Source organism: Pelodiscus sinensis, chromosome 2, assembly GCF_049634645.1.
Source record: "Pelodiscus sinensis isolate JC-2024 chromosome 2, ASM4963464v1, whole genome shotgun sequence".
NCBI classification, from domain to species: Eukaryota; Metazoa; Chordata; order Testudines; family Trionychidae; genus Pelodiscus; species Pelodiscus sinensis.
This window is the reverse complement of record NC_134712.1, coordinates 70,781,033-70,797,592: the sequence shown is the minus strand read 5'-3', so window position 1 is coordinate 70,797,592 and position 16,560 is coordinate 70,781,033. Positions and strand designations below refer to the sequence as shown.

General features: G+C 43.3%; 1 protein-coding gene across 25 annotated transcripts in view; it reads left to right on the top strand.

The window, feature by feature from the left end:
• Positions 1 to 16,560, top strand: part of DTNA (dystrobrevin alpha) — a 343,774-nt gene that overhangs the window by 178,422 nt on the left and 148,792 nt on the right. The gene's annotated exons all lie outside the window — the stretch shown is intronic.

The following is a 16,560-nucleotide window of genomic DNA, read 5'->3' as shown; positions in this document are numbered from 1 at the left end:
ATGAATTATTTTGAAATAGCTTATTTCAAAATAATTTCCTAGTTTTCCACTGCGACCAGCACGCCTAGGGTTGTGCTAAATAACTACAATTACTGTATGATGGGAACATTTTCAATAAAACAGCTTATAGGCTACAGAATATAACACTATTTGATAGAAATATGTTGTCTCATGCCCTCATCCTTGCTTGCACAGACGTAGCTGGATAAATATCTGTGTTCTGGATTTACCTTCCAGATGGTTGGGGAGGGGATGTGGAGAATGGAGGAGGAGATTGAGAAATGGATAAGCTTGGGAGAAGAGCAACTACAAAGTGGCAGTTATTTTTTAAAAGACATCTGATCCTTTTAAAAACCCCAAAGAGCTGTTAAGAAAGATTATTTTTTATATGAAGCGCGTAAGATTGTGGTTAGCAACACTGCTTTAGGGGAAGATCAGTATAAAACTATAGCACGGATGCTCATATGCTAGTATTGGTCTAGGATGCTTAACATTAATACTAATATTTGTGTAAAAGTCATATTTGTAACATCAACTATATGTAGCTGTCTGTTATGTGCATTGTATCTCTGTTGTTTTGATGCTTTATGGTCCTATTCCATAAAGCATCAAAACAACATAAATACAATGCACATAACAGGCCCAGTCAGTATAGATCGGGTGGGCAATAATTTTTGACGGGTGGCAACTCCAAAATTTTAGAAAGTGGTTGAGGGCTGCACTCTTCCATGATATTAATGGAGGAGATGTGGGGTCTGGGATGGAGGTTGGGTGCAGAAGTGAGCTTGGGGTAAGGGATTGGGCTGCAGGAGAGAAACTGGAGACTGGGAGGGAGTTGGGATGAAGCAGGCGATTGTGACCTAGGGCAGGGGACTGGATTGCAGGGGTTCGGGATGTGATCTAGGGTAGGAGGGGATCACGATCTGGGGCAGGAGATTGGAGTGCCAGATCTGGGAGTGAGTATAAGAGGGGGACAGAGGGTTTGGGTATGTTGAGTGTGGGGCAGGAAAAGTTAAGGCAGGAAAGGGCTGGGATGCCAGAAGCAGGCTGTGGCCGAGAGACTTACTTGCCAGTTGCCAAACTAGCCTGCCTGCCTGCAGAGCTTAAAATGTTTCCCTGCCAACCTGCCTGCTGGCCGGGCCACGTGCATCATGAATAACTGAGCCCAGGAGAGGGGGCGTGATTCTTCTTAGCTGTCTGTTAGTTCAACAAACAGCTCCCATTGGCCGGTTTCTGCCAGAAACCAGCCAATGGGAATGTGCTGGGGGCAAGGTAGCTCCTAAACTTCCCCCCTCCCCTCCAGTTTTAAAACAGAAAGGGAGCCCTGCAGCTGCGTTTCTGCATGGCCTGTGGGGGAATCTGGGGAGCCTGTCTGGGGCTCCCTGCTTCCTCTGCGGGCCAGATCCAGTGGCTTAGCGGGCCGTATTTTGCCCAGACCTGGTATAGATCTTTTGTCTGCTCAGCACAAGGAATCTCTATCTCAAAATGTTTCAAAACCTTCCCTTCCTATACAAAAGTTATAGCTGAGCAGAGGAAAAAAGGACTAGCTTTCTGTTACTTTGCATACAAAGTTATGCCCTATAATGGAACACTGATCTTTGTGCTTCTCATCCAGCTCCTAATTCCCCAGGACCACTTCTTCTTCTCGGGCCATTTTCTGGCCTTTGTTCATTCCAGTATTGGAATGGGGTCTTCTGGGCCCCTTTATTCTTGAACCCCGTTATGGACAACCACATAACTTTTTGTATTAGGCTATGCCAGGAACATAAGCTTGCCTTATGTGATGGACATAAAGAACTTACTTCTCCGGTTCTTTTGGGGTAGGAGAACTTAAACTCAAGGCCCCTAAATTACAGACACCTGTGCTTCTCAGCATATATTAAAATAATATAGGGAGGCATAGGGTAGAAAAAGAGCTTCTCTTAATTTTTCTTTTTCATCTCTTGCTTTACTAAGAAATCTCTGTACCCTAAAGACTTCTATATATAATAGAGTTCCATTCATTATTATTAAATATGTCCCTGAATGTAGTTATTCACTCACACATGCTCTAATGATTTCCTAGTTAAAGCTATCTGTTTCTCTCTATTTTATTAGGCAATATATTTCGTGTTTTTTTTTTTTAAATGTCATGTCTGAGTGTTTTATCCTACTATATTTGTTCCCCATGTGTGCTATCTTGTCGGTCATATTTCCATTCTAGCCTCAATTTAGAGAGAAGCAATAAATCTAATCAATAGAGCCCTGATTCAGCATAAGAACGTAAGACTGGCCAGACTAGGTCAGACCAAAGGTATCCTGTCTTCTGATACCAGGTACCCCAGAAGGAATGAACACAACAGGTAATCATCAAGTAAGTAATCCATCTCCTGTCGCCCATTCCCAGCTTCTGGCAAACACAGGCCAGATACACCATCCCTGCCCATCCTGGCTAATGGCCATCGGTGGACCTGTCCTCCAGCAGTCTCATCTCTAGTTAGCAAAGTACTTTATGAGCATCCATTTAAATCCCACTGACTTCAACAGAATTTAAGCACTTGCTTATAGTTAGATATATGCCTAAAGCTTTGCTGGATAGGAATAGTTTACTAAACTGTGGTCTATATAAATTTACCTTCCATATACACTCATTATTATAAATTATGAACATTTTTGTACTGGTCCATAATTTCCTTTCATTTACATTTTTTTCAAATTCTTAGAAGCAATCCAAGCAATGAGATGTTTGTCACCTCTTTGTCACCCCCAACAGCAAGGTGATGTATTTGTGTATAGTATCATAATGCTGTAGTGGCTACAAGTCTCTATTTTTTTTTAATACACAAGAATATATTGGACATCAGTGCTAGGAAAAATATATGAGGGTATGTCTACACTACAGAGTTAGTTCGAACTAACTTAGTTCGAATTAGTTAATTCGAACTAAGCTAATTCGAACTAAAGCATCTAGAACTAAAAACTAGTTCGAATTAGCGTTTTGCTAATTCGAACTAGCATGTCCACATTAAGTGGACCCTGAACAGGGCTTAAGGATGGCCGGAAGCAGTGCCGGCAGGGCATCAGAGGAGGACTTAGAGCGTGGAGATGCTGTCTCAGGCTAGCCGAGGGCTGTGCTTAAAGGGTCCCGACCCCCACCCCGGACAGACAGTTCTCAGGGGTGCCCCACTTGAAAACCAGTCCTGGCTTGGAGTGCCTGGAGTGCCCACACTGGGCACATCACATCACTCGGCCATCAGCCCGGCTGCACTTGCCGCAGGCTGCCATCTGGGGAGAGGGGGCAATCGGGGGGCTGCAGGAGAGCTTCCACCCCCAGAAGCCCACAGAGCCAGCCCAGTCCTCCCCATCGGGGGCTCGTGCCCCATTCCTCCTTCACCTCCTTCCACTTACCCTTCTCTAGCCCCTTTGCTTGATGTACAAAATAAAGGACAATTGTGTTCAAAAATGGAATCTGTCTTTATTGAACAAAACTGGGGGAGACTGGGAAAAGGAGGTGGGAGAGGGGAAGAGAGAGGCTGGGAGAGGGGAGGGCAACTAAAATGATCAGGGGTTGGGAACAGGTCCCATATGAAGAGAGGCTAAAGAGACTTGGACTTCTCAGCTTAGAGAAGAGGAGACGGAGGGGGGACAGGATAGAGGTCTCTAAAAGCAGGAGTTGGGTGGAGAGGGTGCATACAGAAAAGTTCTTCATTAGTTCCCATAAAGAAGGACTAGAGGACACCAAAGGAAAGGAATGGGTAGCAGGCTTCAAACTAGTAACAGAAAGTTCTTCTTCACAAAGCAAAGAGTCAACCTGTGGAACTCCTTGCTGCAGGAGGCTGTGAAGGCTACAACTAGAACAGAGTTTAAAGGGAAGTGAGATCAAGTCATGGAGGTTGGGTCCATGGAGTGGTATTAGCCAGGGGGTAGGAGTGGTGTCCCTGCCCAAGGTTTGTGGAAGGCTGGAGAGGGATGGCACGAGACAAATGGCTTGGTCACTGTCTTCGGTCCATCCCCTCCAGGGTCCCTAGGGTTGGCCGCTGTCGGCAGACAGGCTACTGGGCTAGATGGACCTTTGGTCTGACCCAGGACGGCCATTGTAAGCTCAGGGCTCAGGGTCGGGGGTCTCAGTGGACCCCCTTGATTTTCATGCACACCTGCTCCTGGGTGGCCAGGCTGGCAGCTCTCGTGCCCAAGCCAGCCACTTTCCTGTGCCTAGTGCGGAGATCGTGGACAAGGTCCACGATGTCCGCACTAGCCCAGGCGGGTGCCCGCCTCTTGCGGTCCCGGGCAAGCTCCCGGGAGCCGCCAGCCTGGTCCCGGGAAGAGGCGGAGGGCTGGGGGGCATCGGGTGGCTGGCTCGATCCGTGCCAGGTGCAGGGTCTGCTGGCTGGGTGCTGGCAGGCTTGCACCTGGCACGGGCACCGTAGCCAGCCCGTGCCCCTTTAAGGGGTCCGGGGCCGGGAGGGGGGCATAGAGTTTCCCTGGTGTTGGCCAGAGTGGCCACCAGGGAAACCTGGGGAGGGCTAGCCTCCCACTAGTTCAAATTAAGGGTCTACACAGCCCTTAATTCGAACTAGCTAGTTCGAACTAGGCTTAATCCTCGTAAAATGAGGTTTACCTAGTTCGAACTAAGCGCTCTGCTAGTTCGAATTAAATTCGAACTAGCAGAGTGCTAGTGTAGCGCCTATTAAAGTTAGTTCGAACTAACGTCCGTTAGTTCGAACTAACTTTGTAGTGTAGACATACCCTGACTGAGTGAAGTGCCTGAAAGTGATATGTAATACTTGGAGCTGTTGACTGAGGTTCTTTATCATTATAAGTGGAAATAGTTGTCATGGCTCCTTCCCCACTCTGGCATGCTAAATGCAGAAGTGGGGGCCAGCAAGTGTACCCCAAAGCCTTATCTACCAGGCTTTGGTATAAAACTTCCCCCAAAATCTTAAAAACCTAGATCTTGGGAATAAAACTTCCGCTGCCACCACCCAAATATTGATAAAAAAACCGGGGAAAGATCATTTGGGAAATCTCACCCCTAAAATAAAAATCAGGGCACACAATTAACCACTGCCAGGTTAATAAAAAGAAAAGAAAGAACTTTTATTATTACAACAATATTCCTGTTGCAGGCATAATGACTAGAGGGGAAGGTAACAAAATATACTCATGGAGAAACTCCATGGGCCTAGAACTTAGTTACAAAGAAAAACCAAAGCATCTTTTAAGCAGTGCCAGATCTCAGATCCCATACCCAACCCTTAAACAATAAAGCCTAACGAAACTACCTAAACTTTACCCTACTTACAGAAAATGAAGAATGGTGTCTTGGAGAGAGAGAGACATGCTTGTCCCTCTCTGTAGCTGCAGAGCACTCTCCCCGAGAGACAAAAGGGAGAAAAGAAAAAACCCAAATTCCTTTGTCCCAGTTTGAAAGTCCCACCTATATTCCTACTGGTCACTCCACCTGGCTAGGTGTAGTTAACCCTTTAATCCCCAGGCTGCTGGCTAACCCTCGTAATCATGACAATAGTTTTCTTAACGACAACAACCAAAACCTCTGGTGTCTAACCCCAATCCTGTAGTGCATTTAGGCAACTTTGCATCAGTCTGGCGGTGCAGAGCAGCAGCACTGAAGCTGGTGCATCTAAAAGCAGGATGATTTCCACTTTAGGGCAATCTTCAGGTGACGTACCGTATTTTAGCGAACATACCCCACACCCAAATATAACCCGCACCCGAATATACCCTGTGGTTTTTGCTATTCCAATAAAAAAAAATCTTGTATGGCCGGCCCAGGAGCAACAAGCAAGCACGCAGCGGGTCCGGCGTGCAGCTGTGGTGGCTGCAGGCAGGGAAGGGCGCCCGGCTGGATTGCGCACAAGCAACAAGCACCATGCCCTGGCCCCGCTCCTGTGAGCCATGGCCATCTGCAGACTCCCGCCGCTGCTGGCTGCCTGCCGAGCAACTTGCTCCGGGCTCCTTCCCTTTGTCAGGCTTGCCTGGGAGCCTCCTGCCTTGCGCCTCTGCTGGGGATGCCTCTGCCCCGGCTCCGGAGCGTTCCCGGCTGCTGTGCCCCTTGTAAGTTTCCCCGTGTTGTTCGGTCGTGGGCTGGGAGCCTAACCCCAGCCTGACAAAGGTAGTGAAAGGGTTGGGGGGAGGGGATCCTCTTCCATCGAGTAAAAAAAAAAAACCCTATATACCCCGCGCACAAGTATAGCCTGCGGGGGAGGGGGGGTGCAGGGTTTGTAAAAACAAATATAATCCACAGATTATATTCGCTAAAAGACGGTAGAGCTGATATAGTGGCTTCTACACCACTGTCATCCTAGCCACCGGCACAGGAGATGTGGATAGGAGCAAGGTAGCATAACTGGAATTCCATTATCCCCTGACAATTGCTGACTGCTAGATTAGCCTTTTGGAGCCATAGCCATCCACCATATAGTTAGAGCAGCTTCTAGGCTGCTCTAACTTGTGCCAAGTCTATGGCATTGCACTTAATGTTATCTATGCTTCCTTCAAGCTAACACAGATTTAGAGGTCAGATATTTTTGGCCTTAATGTGCTATAGCTTCAGTTATTGTATATTCTACTAAGATTTTTCTATTTTAGCTAACTGTAGTCGCTCAGTCTTTTCTTCCACTTTGCATTTCATTCCTCCTCCCCACGTCCAGAAAAACACTAAGATTCTTTTGGGAATGTTTGTTTAAAAACTAATTTACTTCGATTTTCATATAATTTAGACTTGATTTTTTTCCCCATGAATGGGGTTCACAGAGTATGTTAGACTAAAAAGCAGCAGACCAGTAAAGAAATGTGCTGCAAATGCTGCTCAGAGGGAGATGTTTAAATTCCTTTTGTCACTGAAAAACTATTTTTTGCTCAGTGTTATTTCTCTCATCCATGGCTATCCATCTGATAATTTTGGATACCAAAATCTACTAGCTAAGGAGAGAATGGTGCAAAACTCTTTAAAATCAAACAACTCTGTGTTATACAAACCAACTGGTTGAAAACTCAGTGGTATAATGAATTAGGGGTTTTTTTGTAATTAAGGAAGATTTCAGCTGATTTCACTATAGGTGCATTGGTAATTAATACTTTTAGTTATTTCGCCTTATATCTGCTTGCTTAGTTATTATACAGTTTCTTCGGAGGTTGTTTGATTTACAAAGATGATGAAACTGTTTGTTGTCCTGCCGTAAAATAGGCATCAAATCCACTGTATCAAAAACTAGAACCAGCACTGAAATAAGAAAACCCTCCTCAGCCTAATTCTGTCTCTGCTAGCTTATTATAAATTAATTTGTGTTTAATTGTACCAGCACAAGGAAAGCTGAGAGATCCTTTTGACTCTGTAGGAATTTAATTATACGTGAAATGCTCCAGCCTGCCTTGTGGCACTACCCTGAAAAAGAAGAGCCTAAGTGAAAGCAAGAGTCAACATGTTTTGTCTCCGGGAAAGAAATTTTTAGCTACATGATACTTTGCTTTAGGACCTTCTGCCACCTTATCCCTTGTTTTATTATGGGTTTCTTTATAAAACGTCCTTTTCCTGACCAAGTCAAAGGAAATAGAAGAGCAAATCAGATATGGGAGTAGCATAGATTAATGTTGATCATACTTTTGTATTTAAAAACAGAGTATGCAAACATATTGAATAAACTAACTATAGCTGAAGGGTGAAATCCTGGCCACTTTGAAATTAAGAGTTGAACCCCCATTATCTTCACTGGAAACAGGCTTTCACCCTAGCATTAAAAAACCAGCACAAGCAAACAAGTCTGACATATTGCATGTTGTCAACATGTTTTATTATGAGATGCATTTTCAATGTGTTGAGAAGGAAATTTAAAGGTACAAATTGAAGTTATTGTTATGGTGAGTTATAGGCTACAGTTCTCCCCACCATTCTCAAATGAGCAATAGCTTTGAAATTTCACATTTGAGTGGAGGAGAAATTGGTTTGGTACTTTTCGTTGTAAAATTCTTAAAACTTACTGCAAGTATAATAAGCTATGACTAATCAGTGTTAGGAATCTGGAGGTGAGAGAGAGCCATGAAGGATTATCACTACATCTGTAGTTTTAAAACAAAGTTAATTTGTTACACATTATATTTGATAATACCTAAAGCACTGCTGTAAGGCTGCTCAGAGCTGGTTTGTTCAGTCACTGAAAAGTATTTGAGGTAAGTGTATTTAGAGCAAAACGTGAGTAATCTTACCTCACTCCAGGTGCTTTTATACAACATTTTAGTTCTCTATACATTAGCATTTCAAAGAAACACACAAACTGGCGTGATGGCTAAATGACCTGATGGGTGATTGGTAGTTCTGCCTCTTAAGATTCAATAGGCCAATGATAGGGCAAGGTTGGAAAAGCCCTTAGTTTATCCAACAATTTATGCAATACACAGTGTTGTCAAATCTCACCGATTTTATCACGAGTCTTAGAATTTTCTTCTAGGTCTTGTTCTTGGAGTAGGGAGAATATGTGAGCTTATATAAAAAAAAAGAGTAAGTTCCCAGTCCCCTCATGGTTGTGAAGAAAAACTGGGTATTGCGTGTACCTTCAAGGCCTAAAAATCAGAAGGCAAAGAGAAAGATTCCCCTGCCCCCAAAAGGTTTAATGTAACTATATAGGCCCTCATAATCATTTCTGGCTTCATTCATGATTTTTGAGTGTTTGACGTTGGTATTACTGTGCATGATGGGGTGACTGCAACTGGTGACTTGCTCATACCTTAAGCATGAGAATTGTGGGAGTGTTTAAATTTCTGGTTTTGTAGTGTCCATTAATTTTCATATTGATGGATATGGAGTCTTTTCAAGTGTCTGACCAGGAAACTGTTTCCATTACTTTTTGGAGTTGTGTTGATTTTTTTTTTTATGAAGATGTTTTGTTTTTCAGGCTTTAAGGGTTGCCTTTTTCAGAAAGATTCAGCATTAGCCCAGTAATTCTCCCATGGATGTTTTACCATAAACTTCAATGAGAGAAGAACTAAACTAGTGCTGTGTGCTTTTAAAAAGCCTCTTCTATGTTTAGGGGACTCTTAAAAGGAACACTAATGAACAGTCTGTAATCACATTCTTTCTTAAAAATGCAGAAAACATTTTACTAAATGCATGAATCGAGACAAGGGATTTTATTTTTTTCTTTTAATTTAAAGTTGCAGAACAAGCTAAACTATTGAAGAGGCAGAATTGCTGAGGTACACGTTTGATACATGCTCAGTAACTGCTTTTTTTCTCCTACACTGTAAGTGGCTCATCTAGATAAAGTACAAACAAGTACTGTAAGTGCAATGCAATTATACCTAGCCTCAGGAAAGAGCACTGAACAATTGTATTATATTGCCAAAGATTAGTGCTGGAATGTAAAGCTGAGAGAGACCTATTAGAGGCCTACTTCATTAAAAGAAATGGAACAAGTCATTCTTAAGGCACCAATAAATCCATTAATGGGGGGAAGGGTCTTGAAATGGCCTTTCTAGAGACTAGTTACTAACTTCAAGGATTGCTGAAGTTGGTGACTTTGCAAATATGGTTTATCTAGCGCTTAACATCTCTCTTAAGCTCCGATTCACCAGACAAAATTCATCTCTGAAGTAAGCAGACGTGACTCCACTGCAGTCAGCACAGGGGCACCCACTTTCAGAGAATTTGATTCACAGTAACTATCGATGGGGGCAGAGGGAAAGAGGAATTAATGTTAAATTATAGACCCTGTATGGGTATGGCTGCAGCTCTGAAGATATATTTAAAATAACTATTGTGTAGGTATTGGAGGGTAGCTTCCTTTTCATAAACGAGTATTTCTGGTATTACTAGGTCACAGTAAGAAATAATAGTTTCCAGTTTGCAGAGGGCAATTTAAATCAGAGTGACCCAAGTAACAGCAGTGACATGTGCAAGTGTAAGAGATTAATCAACTTACAAAGAAGAAATGTGTAAATAATGGGTTTAAAGATAGAAAGTCTCTACTGAAAACTAAATATTATTTTCAAAGCTGTTTTTTAAAAAGTTGACTAGCTGCGTAAAAGGCTTCACTCCTTATTTTGTCACTCCTCATTTTCACTCCTTGTTATGTACAGCAGTCAGTGGTTAGGAAAGTAACATCATTCGAGCAATCTTAGGCTGTGTCTATACTACATGCCTCTGTCGGCAGAGGCATGTAGATTAGACAGATCGGCAGAGGGAAATGAAGCTGCGATTTAAATAATTGCGGCTTCATTTAAATTTAAATGGCTGCCCCGCTCTGCCGATCAGCTGTTTGTCGGCAGAGCGGGGCAGTCTAGACGTTCCCCTGTCGACAGAAAACCCTTTTGTCGACCGCCCCGGTAAACCTCATCCCACGAGGCATAACGGGGCGGATGACAAAAGGGTTTTCTGTCGACAGGGGAACGTCTAGACTGCCCCGCTCTGCCGACAAACAGCTGATCGGCAGAGTGGGGCAGCCATTTAAATTTAAATGAAGCCGCGATTATTTAAATTGCGGCTTCATTTCCCTCCGCCGATCTGTCTAATCTACATGCCTCTGCTGACAGAGGCATGTAGTCTAGACACAGCCTTAAGGCCTTGATTATACGTCTAACTTTCATGCCTTTCCAACAAGGTATCACTTCAAATGGCTTCTTGAGCATGAACAAGAAAACTGCTTGTATAAGAGGTGCTAATGCCTTGTCCTCCCAAAGGAAAGTGTTGATTATGAAAGGTAGGGAACTGTTTTAGTGTCCCACAAAGATTTTTGAGATTTCAGACGTTGTTGTGTTCAGAAAAGCCAGAGAGAGAGAGAGCCATGAAATTCACTGATTGCCTAGGCTGGTAATGAGGGTGCTCACCTAGATCAAAATTTGTGTATCTTAGGCAATTAATTTTTCCCATTCTAGGGTTAATGATTCAAAGCAAGACCAATCGCAGCATGACTTGCCATGCAAAAGATCTACTTCATAGAGCATCTACATGTTTTGTTAGTCTTTAAAGTGCTGCCAGACCATTTGTTATTTTTTAAGTTTATCCTGTCCTATACAGACTAACTCGGCTACCCCCTGAAGCGCATAGTTCAAGATACAGAAAAATTCCTGCAGTAAGAATTACTATAAACTGGAGATTATTGAAATCCTCAATTCTTACTATTCACAGTTCATATGCTGTGGACTAGACATCTCCTATTAGAGTTGCCACGTGTCTGGTTTTCAACCAGAATGTATGGTTGAAAGGGGCCTCTGGCAGCATCTGGTCAGCTGTTTGGTTTGCTGCAGTAGGGTGGCAGCCGTGGCTGAAGGGCTTCCCAGGGCTGGCGCTGGGGAGGTGGCGACAGTGGCCACTGCTGAAGCATTGATCCAAGTTGCCATCGCATTGGCTGTGGGGCTGACAGCCGATGGGAGCTGGAGTCTCAGGAGCATCTCTCCTGCTGCATCCTCAGCACAGCAGGTGGTGGGGCAAGTGCCCACTGCTGCAGCCCTAGTAAGTAGCACGCTGGCTGTGTGCGAGCGAAAGCTGGCGTCTGCTGCTGGGGCTGGGCTACTGGGGTGTAGGGAGAGTAAAAGCTATCTTTGTAATGGGTGAGATAATAAGAATCTTTGTTGAGACCCATACATAAAGTGTCAAATTTAAGTATGAATGACAATTCTGAAGCTTCTCGTTGAAGTCTGGAGTTAAAGTCTCTTTGAAGCAATATGCAAAAGATAGCTTCCCCAATTATCACCCCTATGTCACTACTTCACAGAAACTTCCCTTCCCCCTTCACCCCCACTCTGTTCTAACATTTGATTGGTCAATTTCACATGCATTCACTTTTTTTTTATTGTATCACTTTGGTATATAGGGTTGTGCCGATTTTCTTCCACATATTGATCTAAGGAAGTGGGTCTGGCCCACGAAAGCTTATCACCAAATAAACCATCTTGTTAGTCTTTAAAGTGCTACATAGTTCTGTCTTTTGTTTCAGCTACACCAGACTAACACTGCTGCATCTCTATCACTATTCTTACTACAGAGACTGACTCCTTGCTTGCTCCAGGCAGGCTCTGAGTCAGCTCCTTCCTTCCTGGCTTTGCAGGCATCAGGTGAGTCCTGGGAGAGAAGGCAGCAAGTGGGAGAGTATGGAAAGCAAACAACAGAGGAAGAAAAGTAAACAGGAGCAGGACCTTGGTGAAGGGGGTGGGATCTCGGGATAGGAGGCGGAGCAGGGATGTTCGGTTTTCTTCAGTGAGAAAGTTGGCAACTCTCATCATAGTCAGTTACAAAATTTATAATCAGCAAGGAGGCTGGGAGGAAGAAGTATATTTAGGGGTTTTTTTTATTCTCTTCTGCAGCATTTGATATTTTTTCCTGATTTAAAAAAAAAAATTAAGCTAGATAAAGTGTGCTCGGTGCTTTATAGAATAGAAAAAGGGATAGAAATAAAAAAATAGAAAAAAGGACTGCTTTTGAAAGAGTTAGATCAGACTCAGTCAGGACTAAATTATTTATTTATTTTATTCCCTGAAAATGGACTAGTGTATATAGTGAACACAGAAAGCATCTGATCAATATATCAGTATAATTTAAATAATATTTTCAGAAGCTTGAAACCTTGAAGTTAATGGCAGCACATTCAAGTTAATTGCCTTGCTTATCCTTATTAATTAGCTCATGAAAATAACTGTCTTTAAATACAGTACAGGTGTTTGTCTTATCTGCAATAGAAAAGTTATTTCCTATTGGGAGTAACTTTAGAACATTAGTTAGGTTCACCTTAGAACAGAGGTTGCTGCTTTTCTGTTTGCTGTCATCCACTATAAGCACAATATAATCTGTGAAGTAAAATAACATTGCAGCTGCTGTCACAGCTGATGGTGAGGATGTCCAGAAGTGAAAATATGAGTCTCCACAGTTTGCTCTAAACTAAAGAGTCTAGCTATGTAGTTAAGAGCTGAAACAGATTCCAATCTTTCATGGATTGGCATAGAGAGGGGACAAAATGAACAATTACCATGGGGTTACATCAGTGTCTTTATTTGGTCAAATAGTAATAGAGATGTAGCCGTGTTAGTCTAGTCTCGCTGAAACAAAAAACAGGACTATGTAGCACTTTAAAGATTAACAAGATGGTTTATTAGGTGATGAGCTTTTGTGGGCCAGACCCACTTCCTCAGATCAAATTGTGGAAGAAAATAGGCATGACCATATATACCAAAGGGATACAATAAAAAAAAAAGTGAACACATATAAAAAAGACAAATCAAATTTCAGAACAGAGGGGCGATGGGGGGGGGAGGTAAATGTCTGTGAGCTAATGATATTAGAGGTGATAATTGGGGAAGCTATCTTTGTAATGGGTAAGGTAATTAGCGTCTTTAAGACCCCCCCCCCCCCCCCCCCGTAAAGTGTCAAATTTAAGCATGAATGACAGTTCAGAGTTTTCTTTTTAAAGTCTGGTGTGAAAATGCCTTTGAAGCAGTATGCAGGTAATCAGGTCATTGAGACAATGCCCTTTCTGGTTGAAATGGCAAGAAACTGTTTTTTCTTTGTGATACTGTCTGATATCCGTTTTGTGGGCATTGATTCTTTGGCGAAGAGTCTGAGACATTTGTCCACTGTACATAGTAGACGAACACTGTCGGCACATGATGACATAAATTATATTTCTGGATGAGCAGGAATATGTGTTCTTGATCTTATAACTGAATTGGTTAGGTCCAATAATGGTGTACATATGTGGACAAACGGGGTTTGTTGCAAGGAAAAGTTCCAGGGTTGGTATTAGTGTGGTATGTCCCGTGGTTGTTGATAAGAATCATCCTGAGATTAGGTGGTTGTCTGTAGGAGACTATGGGTCTGTCTCCCAGAGCCTCTCGGAGTGTAGTATCCTCTTCTAGTATAGGTTGTAGTTTATTGATAATGTGTGGGACGGGTTTAAGTTAGGGGCTATAGGTGATAAGTGGTGTTCTATTGTTGGTTTTCTTGGGTCTGTCTTGAAGTAGATGGTTTCTGGGTATTCGTCTGGCTCTTTCAATTTTTTTATTTCTCCTGGTGGGTAATTGAGGTTTATTTTGTCAAGGGTTTGATGCATACCAGTTTTGTAAATTCATACTAACATGGAAAGATTTTGAAGATGTAGGATATGACTGAATTTCTGCCCGTGGGGCTTGAAAATAATTCTTTCTTAGCTTCATGCAATACCATAAGATACTTTCTCTCAGAAATAGGAAGCAAAGTAAAAGTTGAAGAATAGGAAGTGACTAAATGAGATTACTGCTACTTGTTTAGTGACATTTATGAATTGCATTGCACAAAGAGGCAGTCTAAACATTAATTTGCTGGTGTCATTGTTACCTTACCTCCTCACATCCTGTTTCACCCACCTGACGTATATTGTCTTTTTAAAGACTGTTTGGGACAAGGACTGTCTTTACAATATATCAGTAAAATGTCTAGTACAATGAGGCCTTTGCTTGGTTTATATATGGATTACAGTATATAAGGAAAATTACTAATAATAAAGATCTCAAAAGTGTGTCCTCCAGTTAAAGAACAGCTGTAAAAATATAACATTTCAGAGAAAGGATAGTGTTGTGGTTAAGAGACTACATGGATGAGGCTCAGGAAACCTGGATTTTGCTCCAGGTTCTGCCGTAGATGTTCTTTTGTGAACTCAGTCAAGTCTTAATAATCTCTGCGCTCCTCTGTTCCTTTATCTATAAAATGGGATTTTTTTTAGCTCAAAGGAGGACGGATTCATTAATCATATGTAAGTTGGCTGCTCAGATACTGCTATGATGTGTGCCAAAGAAACACCTGTACAGAAAAACAAATATGGGCAAAGTGACAGGATGATGAGGGGGCATGAAGAAGGAAATAGTTGCTAAACTAAAGGATTTTTCAATCAGGAAAATGATTTTAGCAATATGCTGCTGGAAGAAAATGGTGCACGTGGTTTGGAAAATACTAATTTTCCTTCAGTAGAGAAAGCCCTTCCATGTGCTTAGCAGCCACACATGAGATCAAAAGGGATTACATAACCATACACTGCCCTTTGGAAGTTACAAGCAGACATTAATAACAAGCAGACATTAATAACTAGGCATTGGTAAATATTTTAATCATTTTTCTGCAAGGAAAAAAAAACACCATATAGTTGTGTTCCTTTTGTATTTTTTTTATTTCTGCAAATGAGAAACAGTGCAGATTATGCAAGGGTGAGGGAATAATTGTGGGGAAATAATTATGAATATACAAATGGATGGCCTTACTCTTAAATAATAAGATAGTTTTAATTAGGAAATCGGTATAGAACCATGTGAACCCTGTACTAAATCAATGCTAACTCAATCCAGGTCAAATTCTTCATCTGAAGAAGTGGGCTGTGCCCACAAAGCTCATGATACCATCTACATGTTTTGTTAGTCTTTAAGGTGCCACTAGTCTACTGGTGTTTTTTAAGTTTTTCCTGTTACAGACTGTCAAGGGTCCTTCCCCGCGCTGGGGTTGGACCTCCCATCTAGGTCCTTCCTTTAGGAGGACAATAAGTCTTTCTCTCCCTTCTGAAGCCTGTATCGCTGCTCTGGCACCGGCCGCGCGTGAAGGGGGACCTGGGCCCTCCCTCTCTCCAGGTCCCAGCCCATGACCCTAAGTGTCACTGACGCCCTGCTTGACCGGGGGGGGAGGGGGAGGAAGGTACTGCCACAACTCACCAGTCCTCGGGTCCTCCTTGTTCCTGTCCTGGGCTGCTTCCTCCTCTCGGGCCATCCGCCTTTCCTCCCCACCAGGTCCTGCGGTTACTCTCACCCAGTCCTGGCGAGCCGATCCCCTGACCCCGTACCTGCCAGTCCGTCTTGTCCGGTCCCGGTCTAGCTGGTTCGGTGCGACTACCTCCCAGTCCCGGTTCCCTCTCTCCCCGCTAGGAGCTCCCTTTTAAAGCCGGCGCCCCTTTCACGGGACGCCGGCACATGCGCTCGATGGTTCTTCTGCCCCTCCTCTGGCGCGCCCACCGGGGAGCCTCCCGCGCCTGCGCAGGCTGAACAGGCTCGGCACCCGTCACACAGACTAACTTGGCTACCCCTCTGAAGCTTTCAAATATGTTTTGTTTTTCTTCATTTAAATCATTGTCCCGGGATGGGGCTGGAAATGAAGGGTTCAGGATGCAGGCTGCCCAGGGAGAGAGGACAGCTCAGGCCCTCTCTCACCAAAGCAGTTTGGGGGCCACGTGAGAAGCACCTGTCCATGGATGTTGCAACTGCAGCGGGCACAGTGGGAAGAGGGGTGCATGTCCCATGGCTAGAGGACAGACAGACATACAAACAGACACTCTCTCTAATATATTGTAGATAGTTGTCCCTTTCTCCACCCCTGCTGGCCCAATGGAATTATGGATGCCCTGCTCCCCATCTCTGGCCTCTTGCTGCCCCCCTGTGGTCATTCTACAGTATAACTCCCTCCTGCCAGACCTCTTCCTTTCCATTTTATGAGAAACACATCCCATTATTCTGGCACAACCAAATCCTGACCTTGCTTTAAATGATTGTAAAATCTGCATACCAAATGTGGTGTTCCTAGCTCTGTTCATTTAGGAAGATTTCTTTAACAAATGGACTCAGAGA